We start from the raw sequence: 13,864 nt of genomic DNA on the forward strand, positions 1-13,864 counted from the left end.
GAGCAGTTCCTCGCAGGCTACTCACAGCAATCAACACTCCTCCCGGTCGGAAGGGGGAGAGCTGCCAGCTCAGACTCCACAGCACCAAGGCATCTCTGCCGAACCAGCGGCCATGTTGGTAAAGGCTCTGTGGGCGCTCCCTCCAGAAACTCGGAGGGTGCAAGCAGGCCATCCGGATCGTTCCTGGGGTCCGCAATGCGTGGATAAATGGGCTAAATCCTTGAGTAGGGTGGCGGTCGGATGGGAAGAGACGCCAGCTCAAACTTTACAGCAGTGAGGCATCTCTGCCGAACCAGCGGCCATGATGGTAGAGGCTCCGTGGGCGCTCCCTCGAGAAACTCTGCAGGTGTGTTGCAGGCTACCCGGATAGGTCCATGAGGGTCTGAGCAGGGGCCCCAAAATGTTCGGTCCAGGGTCGCTCTGACACAAAGCCTGTTACCAGCAGACCCCCAACCCCATATACTACCACATAAAGGGTATAGTAAGGAAAGAGGCACTTAACTGGCTGCGGAGCAGCAAAGAAAGAGGAAGTGATTACTGTTACAATCTCACTTGGTATGCCCCGCCCCCCCACCCTCCTCTCCCTTGGTACAGCCCTGGCAAGAATGTGCGAACATTCCACAGCTGACTCCACCTGACTGGAACCTGTGATGGTGTTAAGACTGAATAAAGAAGACTCCTTAAACTCTACCTGTGCGCCTCTTCTTTGTAACACCGGCGACGAAAAAACGTGTGGGGACGGTACACCATCATCCCCAGTACGTACTCCAGTACAGCCAGTTATTTTAAGAAGGATTTACAACTTACCTTATACCTTCAAGGGTAAAGTGGTAGTCCCAGGTATCCTGCAGCTTGCCGTGCCTCTACTGTGCTGTGCCTCACGCTGCCTGGTGTATTTGGAGCAACCCTGTTAAGGTGAGGAAGACCTCTTCTGTACTGCTGCCGTGCCGTATTGCCTTCAGCCTGGGGTACCTGTGCATCCTTGTTAAGGTAAGGGGAATTGGAGCCCCTGTGGAATCTGTTGAGAGTGCTGGTCACCCTAGCTCACTCTCCAACGACAGAGATCACGTCGTGGTGAGCACTATCTCCCAGCGGCCCATCCCAGGGGAGTGAGGGCAATTTAATCTGCTTCTCAGTCTGTGGTTGCGGTGTGGAGCGGCTAACCCAGTCAGCGACTTTATCTCTGGAAGTCCGCGAGGGGGGGGGGAGGAGCTTTGGAAGGTTCCCCGCTGTGTCTACGGTGCTGTGCCACGGCCGGAGCAGGAGAGGAGGTCTGATTGTTGCTGCTGGGAAGCCGTGTGGATTTCCCGGCATTCTGTGGTGTTGTACCCCGGCCGGAGCAGCCAAGGAGATTGTGCGATCGTCGCTGGGAAGTGTGCCATTGCCTTCCCGTTCCAGCGACGGTGCCTATGCTGCGGTCCTCTGAAGGGGAATCGAGTTGGTTGTGGAATCCTGAGGGGGCAGCCCCGGGGGGGCGATGTCCAGTATCCCGCAGAAGCCGTGCTAGGCTTCCGACGCTGCTCCTGTCTTTTCCTCAGTGAAGCGCGCCATCTCCGGAGGCGGCACGTACGAGCGGCGCCTCCCTCAGAGCAGCGCTTTTCAAGTTAATCCGTGGCTCTCTTTTAGTTGCTCCTTCAGTCTGTGGCACTCTTCGCTGACAGGCACAGCTGACTCTCTATAGCACTCCACAATTTTAACCCCTTCCTCACTCATACTTGCACCTTAAGCCTGTTGTATTCTTCGCTGACAGGCACAGCTGAATTTCAATAGCGCTCCATGAAGGCACGAGTGTTTATGATTAATTGCCTGTCAATTTTTAAAGGCTGATAGGCACAGTTTACTGTTACATATTGTTCAAGGTTAAATAATTATTTGCCCAGGTTCTCCAGTTAACTGCTTTCGCCAGGAACATTCAATTTCAATAATTTCCAGTCAAAGCTCTTCAACTCCATGCCTGTCATTTTCACGCGCTGACAGGCACAGCTGGACTTTTGCCATATTGTACTGTACTTTCCTTAGTGATTTCACTTAGAGCGAAGGGGACAGACTCATCTCCTGAGAATACCCAGCTGTATAGGTCCTGCGGGGAGCATTTTTACCTTTCTTTCATAATATGGCGAGTACAAATATGTCGCAGCCGCCACCTTTTCTCAAAGAAGTTGGAAAGCCGCAATTACCATGGAAACAATAGTTTGGGCTTTTAGAGTCATATCTCATAGCAATAGGTGGTGAAAAATTCTCAGCATTAAGAAAGCTACATACCGTACTTCATAATCTAGGAATCGAAGGGCGTAAAACGTACGACAACATATCAGCGGAGGCAGAAGAGGACAGTGATGATGATGAAAATATATACCTAGCAGCTGTAAACAGTTTGGAAAAACATGTTGGTAAAATTATTAATGTCGTTTTGGAAAGGCACAAATTCATTTCAAGGGTTCAGGGGAAGAGTGAAAAATTAAACATATATTGCAGCCCTCAAAGGTCTGGCCAACACATGTGAATTCGAGACACTACAAGATTCTCTCATTAGGGACCAGCTAGTAAGATGCACTAATAACGCAAAGATACAGGAAAGGCTACTAGTTACCAATCCTGACCTAAAACAAGCCATCGACATCGCTGTAGGGAACGAATACACCGCAGATTGCATGGTAGCCATGAAAGGTGAGGGGGGAAAAACACAGAGGTAAATGCAATAAACAAGCAGGAGACCCATAAGGAAAACAAGAGCAAAGGGCCCAACGTTATTCCCCCAGGGACCAAACTTGAATGTTTCAGGTGTGGTAGCCCCAGCCACTTGGCCAAGCCAGATCTGTCACATGCCACAGATGTGGGAGGAGGGGCCACTTGGCCAGACTATGTAGAGATCACCAACCCAAAGCAGTTCACGCCATCGAGCATGAACCTCCCCAAGAAGTTAAATTAGTGTTTAAGGTACAAGACGGGGACAAGACTGGTGATTTTCCGTCTTGTACCATTGCATTGGACCAAAGGGAGGTAACTGTATTTTCCGACTCGTGTTCACCATACACCTTGGTGGAAGCAGACACTTTCACCAAAATGTTTCCCATGTGGCAACAGAAGATACAACCTGCTGATATACACCCAGGGGGATACAATGGGGCCCTCATACCCTTAGTAGGCATGACAACTATGAACATTGGTTTTAAAGGTAGGAGCAAAGTAGGCAAGATTTATGTCACACAGAAAGGGTCCAGTTTGTTGGGGTGGAAACACCAAAGGAAACTTGGCATCAAGCTAGACCCCAATAGCCCTGACCAAGTACTCCTAGTTGATCAGTCAGTGGGGGGCACCGAGGTGTGTGATGATTTCCCCAGTGGTTTTACAGAGGAGCTGGGCCTTCTAAAGAACTACCAACACTCTATCAAGCTGAAAAGCAAGGCTAAACCATTGGCTCATAGAGTGAGACCCATACCTCACTTGATGCAGGCACTTCTACAAGCCGCATTGAACAAACTTTTGGCTCAAGGGGTCATTGAACCTATAAACAGCTCACAATGGTTAGCCCCGATTGTTCTTACAACCAAATCCTCTAGCAAGGATATCAGACTATGTGTGGACCTTAGAGACCTTAACAGCAATATTTGGGTGGACAGGCACCCATTGCCATTGCATACATGAAGTCCTCACACTAATCAAAGGCGCCAGTTGTTTCAGCGTCTTTGACCTCTCGTCTGCCTACCACCAGGTGGAATTGCACCCAGATTCACGTCACTTAATCTCGTTCATTACCCCTATAGGGGCCTTCCAGTACATTTGCATGCCTTTGGGTTGGCATCGGCAGCCGCTGCCTTCCAGAGGATCATGCAACATGTACTGGAGGGCCTCCTGAATACCTTGTGCTTCCAGGACGACATCCTGATTTATGGGAAAGACTTGGAGGAACATAATTCCATCTTGAGGAAGGCGTTGACTAAATTGAAAGCAGCAGGGTTGACACTAAAGAAGGAGAAGTGTCGCATAGGGGTAGGGTCGGTTGAATACCTGGGCCATACAATTTCAGAGGATGGTATAAAGCCTCAAGTAGACCTGGTTGAAGCCATCCAAGGGACTAAACCACCAGAGAATGTAGATGATTCGAAATAATTTTTAGGATTATCGGAGTATTATGCCAAGTTCGTGAAAAATTATGCAAGCATTGTGGAGCCTCTGAGGTCATTGCTTAAGGCCAGAACCCCTTTTACATGGGATGAAAACTGTCAAGCAGCGTTCACCACAGTGAAGGAAAGCATTGCCTCAGCCCTGTCGTTGGACAGATTTGACTCTACCAAACCCACTATTATGTATACCGATGCTAGTAACAAGGGGTTGGGGGCTAGTCTCACCCAGATGGATAATAACAAGGAACAAGTGGTGGCATTTGCTTCTCGCGCCCTTAAAGGAGCAGAAGTAAACTACTCTGTGGTGGAGAAGGAGGCGCTGGCATGCACATGGGCCATCAAACATTTCCGATTCTTCCTCTGGGGCATTCCCTTCACTGTGGGGACCGACCACAAACCCCTCATGTATGCTTTTACAACCAAAGGGTCTGAAAAAAAAACACCACGCATATCAATATGGATTTTGGGATTGGAGGGGTACAATTTCTCTGTGAAATATATGCCAGGCTCAAAAAAAGTGGTAGCAGACTTCCTGTCCCGCTCACCTACTGAAACTAATAGTTGTGATGTGGTAGCTGAAGATGAGGAGAGAATCTTGAAGTTTTCATGTCTAAGCAAAGAGGAATGGGAGCAGTGCTTAAGCAGTGATAAGGATATGCAAGCACTTAAAAATTGTATAATCAGAGGGTGGCCCAACGAAAAGAGTAAGGTAGCATCTGCATTGAGTGGGTTCTGGGAAGTAAAACTGTAACTTAATATTCAAGCTGGTATGGTGTATAGAAGGGAAACAATTGTTCCACCTGTATCACTCAGACAAAAAATTGTGGACCTAGCACATGTTGGTCACCTGGGGCGTAGCCTAACTAAAAACAAGATAAGACTGGACTACTGGTGGCGAGGGATGGATACCATGGCAGAACACACAGTGAGGGACTGGCTTGAATGCAGTAAATCTGATAAGACTCAACAGACAAGGAAACCCCCACTATCCCCAGTTTTGGTACCGGACAGTCCTTGGTCTAAACTAGCTCTTGACATAATTGGCCCTCTTAACCTCAAGAGCTTGAAGGAAAGGTTTATTCTGGTTGTGGTGGACTACCACACTAAGTGGGTGGTTTACAGGTGTATCCATCAAATTGATACAAAGGTACTCATAGGCTTCCTAAGAGATACATTCTTTGAGGAAGGCATTCCGGATATCTTGATCACCGATAATGGGGTACAGTTTACCTCAGAAAATATGAGGGAATTCCTTTCCGACATGGGCATCGTCCACCAGAAAACCGCCCTTTATTGTCCCCGTGCCAACGGGTTGGTGGAACGCATGAACCGCCTGATAAAAGAGTGCACACAGCGTGCAGAGATATTAGGCATCTCGGCGGAAGAGACCCTGCAGGAAACACTTTGGGCCTATCGTACTACTCCTAACCTAGTCACCGGGGTGTCTCCTTTTAGCTCACTAAAAGGGAAGATTCCTAAAACCAAGCTTTCACCCCAAGTAAAAAGGCAGACCAGTTATCACGATAACCGTGACGAAATCGGAAAGCGTATTAGGGATCACCAAGATAAATACAAAGCAAGGTATAATGCTGACAAACACGTAAAAGCTAGCATGGGAAGGGGATTGGGTCCGGATAGACCTTCCTAAGCCAAGGAGGAGGGATGCCACTAGGTTCTGAGCCCATGCGGGTAACCAAAGTGGGAAGGAATGTGGTCCAGCTGGCCAACGGACAAACATGGAGTATGGACAGAATTGTCCCTCACAGAGAAAAACATGTCCCCTAGGCAGAGACACAAATGCGTAGTATGAATGATGTGGCCCCTAGGAGGTCATCAAGGCCCACAAGTGCACCCCTATGGACTAAAGACTACTGTGTCACATGAGACCATTGTCTTCCTTGTTACTGTATGCTCTTAAATGTCATTTTTGTCACTGCATGGTTTAACTTTATTAGATGCGGTCCTCGGACCTTGATCTATGTTATATTGCTTTGTTCCCAGGCAGTGTTACTGTGAGAAGTTGACCTGGTATATGATGTTCACTATTCTAGTGAGCACCTTGCACCAGTCCAAACAACCCTTATGGTGATGGTTGTAAAGTAAACCTTATAGACCAGCTATCCTAGTGGTAGCATGGACAAAGCAGTCTTAGGCTAAAACTTCAGAGAGCATGTGAAGCAAGCTGTTTTACCCTATGTAACCCCTTAAAAACCAAATGAAAGGACACCACACAGGTTATATATAAAATATATATGTAATTATTACTAACACAACCCCACTGAACTCTTTATGAGGTCAGAGGACAAAGCACATGACCTCGCGGGGGTGACCTGTCCCCAGGACACCCCCGCGCCGTACGGCCCTCCAGCTGTGTCTGTGCCCACTCGCTGCTGCTCGTAGTGCCGTTTTTTGCCGTTTTTTTCCCTCCTGTGCCCTGTTATTGCTTGCTCTTGCCTCTGCTGTATTTTGTATCTTGTTTCTATTTTGCCTCTGTTTCCTGGTTTGTTGCCCCCCCTGGTGTGGCCCCCGCTCCCCGCCGCCGTGACATCGCGGCCCCGCCCCCTTTTTTCTGTGTCCACCCCGTTCCCGCCTCCCAGCTGCCCCTCCCTCCCACTTCGCCTTAAATGGAGACCGCACGGACGCGCAGCGGGCGCGCCGATTGTGCGCTGAAGGCGCAACAAAGGCAAGCCCGTCTACGCCCGTCCGCGCCTGGACCGCGCCCAGCGCCAGGACCCCTGACCCCCGAAGATGCCAGCCCACACGATGGACTTACGACGCCGCCACCCTCAACGCACTCAACGCCGGCCGGAACCCCGCCTGCTACCGAGCCAGCCCGAAACGCAACCATGGACCCTTCAGCTGCCTAGCCTGCAAGTTCACCTGCCTCCGGACCTGCACCGCTCCCACCAAGCCGAGCCCCAGCAACAACCACCTCAAGTGCATCCTGCTCAACACCCGCTCCGTCCACAGACACGCCGTCGAATTCTGGAACCTGCTTGACACAACAGCACCAGACGTCGCCTTCCTCACAGAAACCTGGATGAACGCCTTCTCAGCGCCCGACATCGCCACAGCCATCCTGGATGGATACAAGATCACCCGGAGGGACCGCGTCAACCAGACGGGAGGAGGCATCGCCATCGCACACAAGAACACCATCCGCATCTCGACCAACTCCGACGACACCTTCACCGCCGCCGAACACCTCCACTTCCAGATACACACCGACCCCAAGACAACCCTCAGAGGCACCCTCATCTACAGACCCCGGGACCATGCACACAATTCAGCGAAGACATCGCAGACTTCATCAGCCCGCACGCCCTCCCCTCCGCTGACTACATCCTCTTAGGGGACCTCAACTTCCACCTGGAGAACAACAATGACAGCAACACCACCACCCTGCTGGACAACCTCGCCAACCTCGGACTCAAGCAACCTGTGAACACCCCCACCCACTACGCCGGCCACACGCTTGACCCCGTCTTCTCATCCAGCAAGCACATCTCCTTCAGCCACTCTACCGGACTGCATTGGACTGACCACAGCTGCGTCCACTTCAGCTTCAGAAGAACCACGAGCCACCACCACCCGCAACAGGTTCCTCGCCGGAGCTGGAGCAAGATCACCGCCGAGCAGCTCACTGCCTCCCTCAGCCAGAACCCTCCCACCAGCACAACGGACCCCAACGAAGCAGCCAGCAACCTCACACAGTGGCTGACCGCCTGCGCCGACGACCTCGCACTAAAGAATCCTCCCAGCAGACCCGGCAGCAAGAAAACCCCCTGGTTCACCGACGAACTCAAGGACTCCAATAAGAACTGCCGCACCCTCGAGAAAGCCTGGCGCCACGACCAGACCACAGACAACATGACCGCCCTCAAGCACGCCACCCGCAAGCACCACCAGCTGATCCGCGCCACCAAGAAGACAGCACTCAAAGAACGACTGGACAACAACGCCCACGACAGCAAGGAACTCTTCAACATCGTCAAAGAGTTCTCCAACCCCAACGCCGGAAACGACATCACTCCCTTGCAAGACCTCTGCGACTCACTCGCCTCGTTCTTCCACCGCAAGATCACCGACATACACAACAGCTTCGGCGCACAGACCACGCACCCAACCACCGAACCAATGCCCGCCACCACCACCCTCTGCAACTGGACCCCGGTCAGCACTGAAGACACCACCCGCACGATGAACACCATCCACTCCGGATCCCCAACCGACCCCTGCCCCCACCACGTCTTCAACAAGGCCGACTCCATCATCGCACCCCAACTCTGGGACATCATCAACACGTCCTTCCACACCGCCACCTTCCCGGAGAGCTGGAAGCACGCCGAGCACAGCGCCCTTCTGAAGAAACCAACAGCGGACCCCACCGACCTCAAGAACTTTCGCCCCATCTCGCTCCTCCCTTTTCCTGCCAAAGTCATCGAGAAGACCGTCAACAGACAGCTCGCCGCCTTCCTCGAGACAAACGGATCCCTCGACCCCTCGCAGTCCGGTTTTCGAGCCAACGACAGCACCGAGACCGCCCTGATCGCAGCCACCGATGACATCAGATCCCTGCTCGACAACGGGGAAACAGCGGCCCTCATCCTCCTGGACCTCTCTGCAGCGTTCGACATTGTCTGCCACCGTACCCTGGTGCAGCGCCTCAGCAACATCGGAATCCAGAGAAGGCACTGGAGTGGATCATCTCGTTCCTCGCCGGAAGAACCCAGAGAGTCCGCCTCCCCCCGTTCAGATCCGAGGCCATCGAAGTCATCTGCGGCGTACCACAAGGATCATCACTCAGTCCAACCCTCTTCAACATCTACATGAGCCCCCTCGCAGACATCGCACGCCAACACAACCTCAACATCATCTCCTACGCCGACGATACCAAGCTGATCCTCTCCCTCACCAACGACCCCGCCACCGCCAGAGCCAGCCTACACGAAGGGATGAAAGACGTCGCCGAGTGGATGAAGAACAGCCGCCTGAAACTGAACTCAGACAAGACGGAAGTCCTCATCCTGGGATCATCGCCCTCCGCCTGGGACGATTCCTGGTGGCCCCCTGCCCTGGGCACCACTCCCAAGCCAACGGACCACGCACGCAACCTGGGCTTCATCCTGGACTCCTCCCTCTCGATGACCAGACAAGTCAACGCCGTCTCCTCATCGTGCTTCAACACCCTGCGCATGCTCCGCAAGATCTTCCGATGGATCCCCACCGAAACCAGGAAGACCGTCACCCAGGCACTCGTCACCAGCAGACTGGACTACGGGAACACCCTCTACGCCGGAACCACAGACAAACTTCAAAAAAGACTCCAACGCATCCAGAACGCCTCCGCACGACTCATCCTGGACATTCCCTGACACAGCCACATCTCCGGCCACCTGAGAGACCCGTGAGCAAGAGAATCACGTTCAGGCTCCTCAACCACGCACACAAGGCTCTCCACGACCTGGGCCCCAAGTACCTCAACGACCGCCTGACCTTCTACACGCCCACCCGCCAGTTACGATCAACCAGCCACGCCCTCGCCGCCGTACCACGCATCCGCAGAGCCACCGCCGGAGGAAGATCCTTCTCCTACCTGGCAGCCAAGACTTGGAACTCCCTCCCCATCCACCTTCGGCTGACCCAAGATCATCTCTCCTTCAGGACGCAGCTCAAGACCTGGCTGTTCGAGCAGTGACGTACCCCTCCCCCCAGCGCCTTGAGACCCTTCCGGGTGAGTAGCGCGCTTTACAAATGCCCTGATTGATTGATTGATTGAGCACATAACAAGTTACTTAATTATCATACAATAAGTTGCACTAGGCCCTAGGGGCGTTGCAAACCATATACTAAAATAGTGGTATAAGAACCACGTCACGAACAGGGAGTAGGCCTAGGGCCTAGGGAATCGCTGGGGCTACACTGAGCTAACAAGAGTTAGGAAGCAGGAGGCCCACGGGATGCGTGTGCAGTGTCTATTCACACACGCTAGTTACCATAGGGATACAATGGGAACGTAAGAGTTAGAAACTAGTTGATTTAGGACACTTCTGGATGAACTAGGAGGAAGCTACTGAAAACTAGGACACTCGGATAGTCAATACCCACAGGAGCACCGGAGTGCCCGCGTTACCTCACCCACAGGAGCCGGGTGCATAGGTGTCAAGTTGTGTCTGGTTTCGTCGCTGGATCCTATGGAGACCTGTAAAAAGATGCTGCATGCGACCAGGAGAGAAGTGTCCGGTTGGATTGAGGATGAAGAGTACCTGAAAGCAGAGGGGACAGAGTCTGGATCACTAGCCAGTGACCAGGAAGGAACCAGGAAGGAACCAGGCGATGTCGTGAAGCAATCAGGTGATGTTGTGAAGCTTGACTCTGCGGCCACGTGGACCAGGAGGTGTCGTCGACGACCAGGAGCTGGACACGGACTGTCCCACGAAGGATCTAGCTGTTGGCGGCGTCGGCTTCCGGAATGGAGTCAACAGGCCTTGGCAAATGCAACCCACGCGGGAATCGAATATTCGCTTCGAGTTAGACCAGCAAGGTCTAGGGGGCTTCTCCTTTTCAGGGAAGCAGGGGCCAACCTGGAGCAACCACGCAGGCGGTTCAGATTCAAAGGTTCGTCGTCACAGAGGCCACTAGCCAACGGGCAAGTGACCGGACAGAGGCGTCAAGCACAAAAGTACCAGCAGGCCCCACGCGGCACTCGGTGAGTGTGGAGGGCTGTGCGTCGGTGCAAAAGGTGCTCGAGCTGGGGCTTCTCAATCCCTAATGCACAACGTCGAGGGTGCCTCAGAAGCTGCACAAGTAGCAATGAGCAGGTTTTTCAAGATGTCCGGTCCCACGTCTCTCGTCGCCTCCACGGGTCTCAGCTTTGCTGTGGCTGTGGATCGGGCTCAAGGAAGTCTGGAAGTCTGGTTCTTGTCAGGCTCTGTGCTCGGGTTCCAGCGGGAGCGTCGACAAAGCAAACGGCAGATCGCTGGATGGTGCCTGTTTGCACAGGGTGGTCACTCCTTGACCACAAGGGAGATTCGTCAGTCTTCTAGTTGCAATAGAATGTGGAAGGTCCAGAGTTTCGTTTCAAGTTTCAGTTCAGGATTAATCTAAAGTCTCTTGACTCAGCTCCTACCTTTATACCAATCAAAGGGGCTGTATTACCTTCTAGATCCCTCCTATGGGTGGGACCAGGGAAGGGGGTGGTTACAAGTCGTTCAGGAGATAGCCCCATTAGGGGATTTTGACATTCTTACATGTCCTTTCTTCTCTGCATCTTTCTTTCAGTCTTTTTTTCCAACTTTCTTTCCATCCTTTTTCTGTCTTTTTTCCATCGTGCTTTATTTCCATTCATTCTGTAAGTTTTGCTATTCATCCACCTTTCTGTATTTTCCATCTACCCTTCCTTCTCTTCATCTTTCTTTTTATCCACCTTCCTTCCGGTGCATCCTTCTCCTCCCTTCCTTCCCTTTTCATTCCTCTTCCTTCCATCCATCCACACATCTCTCCATCCACCCATTCAGCCTTCTCGCCATTCACCCTCCTCACCATCAGCCATCCTTCTCCACAACCATCCTTTTCTCCATGCATCCCTTCACCCTTCTCTCCAGCCAACTATTGCTCCATCCTTCCTTCTCTCCATCCGTCTGTCCATCCTACTGTCTCTTCACCCTTCCTTCTGCCCAGCCTACCGTCTCTCCAGCCTTCCCCCTTCCACTGCAATAGATTGTTTCTACGAACTTCATTGAGACCAGAGTCTCCAAACAAAGTCAAAGAAGCCATTAAAAAGTACATTTTTCATGTTACACAAAATGGCCCTGTAATGGCCACCCCCCAGATCAAGCTGCTTGTGTGTGTGAGTGTGTGTGTGTGTGTGTGTGTGTGGGGGGGGGTTAATGACACCCCATCACATGGCAACCATAATTTGCACCACTCATGTTCCTTTCCACATTCGACGTAAAGCACTTTTGTGAAAGCGCTACACAAATAACGGATTTTTATTTTAATAAAAACAATAGGTGCGGTGTGCAATACCTGCTTGTTTTCTGCTCATGGAAAGCAGGTGTGATTGAGCAAATACATCAGTTATTTAAGAGTTCTAAAATGTGATGACGTGCTATAAAACAAGCACTGATGAAGCCAATAAAACTGGCATTGGCTGCCACCCTTTTGGCTTTGTCACTGCTTGTTTTGTTTTATCATGGTTTTTCGAAAAGGTTATTGTTGGGGGAGGATCTGGGCCATAGACACACAGCCCAACCACCACTTTTCTGACAGCTCTAAGACGCACTAATGACACTCGAGGACCGGGCGGGAATGGTCGCCCCCCCCTCCCATGGCAGTCACCAGACTCTGCATCAGCAGGAGTTGGGGTGGGGTAGACCTCGTCTGCAATGGGGGGGGTTCATGTGTTTATTTATTTTTTATGCGTTTACCCTCCCTCACACTCACACAGCCTCTCACACCCTTACCCCCTCACCCTCGCACACCCCTCACCCTCACACACTCTCTCACCCTCACACACCCTCTCACCCTCACTCACCCTCTCAGCTTCACTCACCCTCTCACCCCTCACTCAGCCTCACTCACCCTCACACACCCTCCCACACCCTCACAGACATTGCTTGCCTGGGGTGATGACTTCCCTGGTTTCTATGCTTCGAGCCTTTGCTGGTTCTTGGAATTATGCAATGGGGCTCTGTGTATGTGTGTGTGGTGCTGTGTGTGTGTGTTTGTGTGTGTGGTGCTGTGTGTGTGTGTGTGTGGTGCTGTGTGTGTGTGTGGTGCTGTGTGTGTGTGGTGCTGTGTGTGTGTGTTTGTGTGTGTGGTGCTGTGTGTGTGTGTGTGTGGTGCTGTGTGTGTGTGTGGTGCTGTGTGTGTGTGGTGCTGTGTGTGGTGCTGTGTGTGTGGTGCTGTGTGTGTGTGTAAGTGGCGCTCTGTGTGTGTGTAGGTGGCGCTCTGTGTGTGTGTAGGTGGCGCTCTGTGTGTGTGTAGGTGGCGCTCTGTGAGTGTGTGGCACTCTTTGTGTGTGTGTGGCGCTCTGTGTGTGTGTGTGTGTGGCGCTCTGTGTGTGTGTGTGGCGCTCTGTGTGTGTGTGGAGGGCTCTGTCTGTGTGGGGGGCTCTGTGTGTGTGGGGGGGCTCTGTGTGTGGCTCTGTGTGTGAGGGGCTCTCTGTGTGTGTGGGGCTGTGTGTGTGTGGCTCTGTGTGTGAGGGGCTCTGTGTGTGGGGGGCTCTGTGTGTCGCTCTGTGTGTGAGGGGCTCTGTGTGTGCGTGGCTCTGTGTGAGTGGCTGTGTGTGTGTGTGGGTGGCTCTGTGTGAATGACTTTGTGGGTGGCTCGGTATGTGTGTGTGGGTGGCTTTGTGTGTGTGGCTCTATGTGGGTGCAAATGCAAAAGGTCTCGCATTTGCGAGCGATTAAGCTATTGGCATTGTAAATGACAAAGTCATTTATTTATGTTTTAAAAACCAAAACATAAATAAAAATAATGTCATGAGCAATGCCAATAGCTCTAACTTTAACAATGCCGAGACCATTGCATTGTAAATGCTTGTTATTCTAAAACGTTTGAAGAAAATATCAACATGCCTGTCATGTATCACGCATCGGGTGTGACACTCACGCATTTCAGTGCGGTGTTCCGCATCACCGCACTGAAATGCATTGTCACGCATTTTGCCGACTCGCAAACTTGCGCCATCGGCGGCGCCTGTTCACGGCTCCTGCTGCTCCCAACTCGAGTCCGAG

This window comes from Lissotriton helveticus, chromosome 7, assembly GCF_964261635.1.
Source record: "Lissotriton helveticus chromosome 7, aLisHel1.1, whole genome shotgun sequence".
Lineage (NCBI taxonomy): Eukaryota > Metazoa > Chordata > Amphibia > Caudata > Salamandridae > Lissotriton > Lissotriton helveticus.